The sequence below is a fragment of the Nelumbo nucifera genome, chromosome 1 (genome assembly GCF_055504915.1).
Source record: "Nelumbo nucifera cultivar China Antique chromosome 1, China Antique-T2T, whole genome shotgun sequence".
NCBI lineage: Eukaryota > Viridiplantae > Streptophyta > Magnoliopsida > Proteales > Nelumbonaceae > Nelumbo > Nelumbo nucifera.
The window spans coordinates 64,332,347-64,338,006 of record NC_142649.1 but is presented as its reverse complement, the minus strand read 5'-3'; the positions used below and the strand labels follow the sequence as shown (position 1 = coordinate 64,338,006).

The window sequence follows — 5,660 nt, the reverse complement described above, 5'->3', positions numbered from 1 at the left end:
TCTGATCCAATCCAACTTGTTTTCCTTAAAATTTAATAAATTATTTAAAGAACAATAAAATATACCAATTTAAATAAAGAGAAAACAAAATTGCAAGTATTTTTTAAATATTTTCATCATATATATACATGTTTTATAAAAAATGAATAATATGACAAATTTATAAAAATACAATATAAATAATATACATTTATATATTATATATTTATATTTATAAATATATAACATATATCAGATCGGATAGGGTGTGATCTGAAAACGATCTGATTTCTTATTGGACCCTATTATTCGATCCGAAGATTCAAACAGGGGGTGATCCGAATTCGACAAAATAGGATCAGATCTTGGATTAGATCAGATCATGATTCAATCCATTTGCACCCTTATATTTAGAGTTGTCAATGGGTTGGGTTTGGTTCTAAATAGCTCGGACTAGTCCTATCCCAATAATAAATGAATATTTATATACTTATTATTCATTTATTTAAGTAAATTATTATCCATAGATTTTATTTATTTAGTTTACTAAATTATTTAATCAATTAATAATTTATTTCACTAATGAATTATTTTTTCTCTCTCACCAAGCCTAATATTTAAGGCTATCGATGAGTTAAGTTTGGTTTGGGATAGCCTCTACTTGTCTCGTCCCAATAATTAATGAAATCTTATTTATTTTTTTGCCAAATTAAAATTTACTTATTATTCATTTATTTAAGTAAATTATTATCTATAGATTTTATTTACTTAGCCTACTAAATTATTTAATTAACTAATAAGTTATTTTACTAATGAATTATTTTTCTTTATCTCCCCAAACCTAATATTTAGAGCTATCAATGGGTTAATGGTTTGGGATAGCCTCTACCTATCTCGTCCCAATAATAAATGAAATTTTATTTATTTACTTTACCAAATTAAATTATTCATTTATTTATTTTAATAAATTAAATAAATTATTATCCATAAATGTTTATTTATTCAATTCAACCTGAGCCTAGTATTTAGGGTTGTGAATGGGTCAGGTTTGGTTTTGGATAGCTTGGACCAATCTTCTCCCAATTATTTATTTATTTTACTATACTATCCATAGATTTTATTTATTAAGTTTACTAAATTATTCAATTAATTAATAATTTATTTTTCTAACAAATTATTTCCCTCTCTCCCTGAGCCTAATATTTTGGGCTATCAACAGGTTAAACCTATCAATTGACTGGGTTTGGGTCAGGCTTTGCCTTTATATCAATAGAACATATTTAGGCCCAAGCCCAAGCCCGACCCCATCAGACCTCGATCTTGAGCCTAAGCCTAGGCCCAAGCCCAAAGCCCAACCAAGAAATTGAGAAAATTATTTTTATTCTTTATTTAACAACAAGATTGATTTATTTATTTATATTATTTCATTACATAAAATATAGTTTTGTTATATAAAATATATTTTTATTAAATAAAAATGTATTTTGGTTGAGATCGAGCGAGGTTTTTCTAGAAAGCCCGAGCTTAGCCCCGAAAAAGTCACACTTAGTGTTTTGGGTCCGAGCCCAAGCCCATAGGCCTAAATTCATATCCAAGCCCGACCAAGAGTGGGTTGGGTAGCCCGATGGCCTAGCCTAGCCTGTTGGCAACTCAAGCCCAAAAAAAGTAAAGCCCAGTGTTTTGGACCCGAGCTCGAGCCCAAGCCTATAGGCCTAAATTCTTGTTCAAGCCCGACCAAGAGTGGGTCGGGTAACCCAATGACTAGGCCTGGCCCGTTGACAACACAAAATTAATTAACTAATTAAGTAAGTAAAATAAGTAAATAAATAAATAAAATTTATTTATTATTGGGATAGGATTGGTATAACTATCTCAAACCAAACCCAACTCATTGATAGCCCTAAATATTGGGCTTGGGGAGAGAGAAAGAGAAATAGTTTGTTAGTAAAATAAATTATTGATTAATTTAATAATTTATTCAATTAAATAAATAAAAGATGATGGATAATAATTTACTTAATTTATTAAACTAAATAAATTAATAATTTAATTTAATAAAATAAATAAATAAAACCTCATTTATTATTGGGATGGGATAGATATTGGCTATCCCAACTAGATCTGTTCATGGGCCAGGTAGCCTGATAGTCTAACCCAGCCCCATTGACAACCCTAAATTAATTAATAATTTAATAATCTAACAAATTATTATTGCTAGCAAAATAAGACCTAGAATCGTGTCATTTATTTTACTAAATTTATTTATTTATTAAATTAATTATAATACTTAGACCATTAAGAAGGGAACAGGTCTCAACTTTAGAGGCATTTGCAACCGGCGGTAGGAACACTATAAGTCATCAACGACAAATCACAATTAGTTGAATTGATATAAGATTATTCATTAAGAAAAGCTAACCAGCTCAATTGGAAACCACTTGAATTGCAAAGGAATTATAAAGAGAGACCAATTAGTAATCACCATTAACTGAGTTGAACCAAAGAGAAATTTCTAATTGAATATCAGCAATGAAAAATCAATGAAAGTGCAAAAGAGTTTAAGAAAAGAAGAATTGAGATACCTAGATTACTAGACCAAATATAAGCTTAGGCAATAAGAGGATCAAGAAGTATGGAAGGAAGAAATCAATAATCACTTGAAATATAGGGGGTTAATGGAACCAAAAAAAAATAGGAATATAAGGAAAAGATATATCAGATAGCCTTTGATCTAAAATATAAAAAAGAATCTAGATTTAAATGATAGTTTGAATGAAGTGGAAAATTAAGGTAGTTTACACCTACAAAGTGGTTGCCTATTCTTTAAGTTCGGGACCGTTTGGCAAGTCTTTTTTGAAAGATCTTCTGAAATCTTTAACAGTCAAAAGACGTAGTGAACTTTTGCATCAAGATCTTGACAGTCAGAAAACCATCTGGTTAAGGCGTGTTTTTCTGCGCAAAGATGAATTAAAAAAACCGAAAAGCTCCATTTGGAGCTTCTCAAAAATAGCCAAAAACGGGCTTCGTGCGTCTTTTCAACCCAATATCTTTTGGCAATTAGATCTATTGCAAACCAAACAGAAAAAACCACAATTCAATTTGTCGAGCTTCTAAATAGCCAATACACTACACGGAAAGACGCGTCAAATTAGCCACTAGTTTGTTAATAGTTTCTATTTTTGGAAAACAAATGAAAAACCTCTTGATGCATCTGAAATAATCAGCAATGAAGTTTAATTTAAGAGGAATAAAATGGTGGTTTACAACTTTCTTATAATTTTGATTCTTCTTTATTGTTCATTTTCTATGGATGTAATTAATAACCTCATTAAAGTGAATATAACTGATTACAAAAATAGGTCAAGATATACCAAAGAAAAGCTTGTTATGGCTAAAGACACAAAGGAGATAAGCGATCAAAACAAATAAATAAATAAATAAAAGGAGATAGCTTGCTTGGAAATTGATTCAATGAGCAACTACCACCATGTTGTTCTTGGAAAGAATGAGAAATCACTTGAACTACAAAGGAATTGCATAAAATAACCAATGCGATATCAGCTTCAGCTTAGTAGCATTGTAGCAATTAGAAAATAACAACTGCACTGTTTTCATAAATGAACAATAAAGAAGTTCTAGAAAGCCAAGTAAACGATACTTACAAAGATAGTCATATTGGAAAGAGTTATAGAAAACCAACTATTTTCATAAATAACAGAAATGTAGATGATTATTGTTACAATCCTTACCTTTTCTAAAAATAAAAACTTGCAAGGAAAATGATAGGGGCAGGGGTTTTTTTTGCCTGCATGAGGATGTTTAAGAGACATTAATGGATGTCCGGATGCCCGTTAAAGCCATAGGAGAGGCCAGATGCTGCAACCCTACGTATTGGAGTCACCCATGAGACCGGATCTGTTCCTCACACCTGACACCTTACAGGCGTCTCACACGAACATCCTATCATGCATTGGGCATTTTTCATGGGAGATGTTCTCAATGCACGGTGGATGTGCATGTGAGGCACCCATTTGTGAGGAGCAGATCCCGTCTCGTCACCCATCACCTATGCCATGGTCGCTGGTGGGCCCATCCATGTGGTGTTGTGAGAGACAAAGAAAAAAATACAAAGGGGAAACACAATGTTAGAAAAATAGTTGCAATGCATAATGTTAAAAATGAAAGAAATAAAGGTGGGTTGCCATTTGCAAAAACTGAAAAGAAGATGAGATGTAATCTTTATTGCTAAAATAAATGAAAATAAATGCTCATATAATAACAATAATAATGGGAAGAGGGGTTCATTTTTGCACTTTCAAATGGAAATCCCACTGGTGTAATAACTGAGAATGGAGAGGTCTACGTGTGTGAGGCCTTTGGTGAGAGGGCCCTCACCTCCCCCCTCTTTTATCTTTATAATATAATATAGATATAGATGTCCTCTAAATGACTCAATGAAACCTCCCAACATCTCACGTTGCAATGGCAGTGATTAAGCCCACTAGTTCTTTTTATTTTTCTTTAGGCATGTGGAGGGCCTCATAATTTATGTTCATGAAATTTATTAATCAAGGTTATTGATGAAGTGAGTGTTGGCCAATGTGAATGATTTTCGGGGTGTTCATATTCATCAATGTGGAAGATTTTAATTTGTTTCCTAAATACAAAAACGACTATCATATCAGTAGAAACATTTTGTTGATGTGACAATGGTTTATGTTTTGAAAAACAAAACCAATCATGTTACAGTAAAAGTGACAATTATTTTCGTATGAACTTATCGAAAAATATTTTTCTATTAAAATAAAAAAAAAAAACAAAATCATGCATATCACTAGAAAAGCGCAAACCATCTAAAATTAGGAGTGCACCTTACGTTGGCATAAATTAGAATTTGACACTAATTAGGGCCATCCAAGGTTGCCCAAAATGTACCCCTACTTAAAATGATAACGAGAGTTGGGATTTTCAAATATAAGAGCTGGAGTAGCTCAGTTGGTTAGAGCGTGTGGCTGTTAACCACAAGGTCGAAGGTTCAAACCCTTCCTCTAGCGAATTTTTTAACCTATAGAATAAAATGCACTATAAATAAAATAATTTTATTGTACTGTTTGTTTGACGAGAAATTGATAATACAAAATCTATAAGAATAATCATTTATGAAACCTGGTTACCTTATACAAATTTGATTGTTAGTTTCATTTTCTAATACATTTTTTTGCTCACATAATACAATTACATTATAACTGAATCTCCTCATAGTTTTGTTACAATGTTTCCCCTCAAATGGTAAATCAAATGATATTGTTTCTCGCATTTTGATCTCTTGTATCATTCATATTTTTAATTTTTTCTAATTTTTGTTTTACCTCATAGTGGAATACTAGTCAGAATCCGATCGCACATGATTTTTTAACTGAATTGCAAATTAGAGTTAATGGGCTTTTAAAGAGCTCTAGATACTTATAAACACCTTACCACAAAATTTCATCATAGATATCCCCCATTTAACTCTTCATCACACTAAGATTTTAATTTGGGATATCTCATTGGACAAGACATTCATTTCTTAAATGCCTTTGATCATACCATTTATGGACCAATCAAACCCCACCAAATGATACAAGAAACCAAAACCTCTAGAAACCCCATATGTTAGCACCTAATTTTTGCTCAATTCA

At 31.5% G+C, this 5,660-nt stretch overlaps 1 non-coding gene across 1 annotated transcript; it reads left to right on the top strand.

The window, feature by feature from the left end:
• The first annotated feature begins 4,959 nt into the window (after positions 1-4,959).
• TRNAN-GUU (transfer RNA asparagine (anticodon GUU)) lies at positions 4,960-5,033 on the top strand. The gene has a single exon. It is a non-coding gene; the product is annotated as a tRNA-Asn (tRNA).
• The last annotated feature ends 627 nt before the right edge of the window (positions 5,034-5,660 follow it).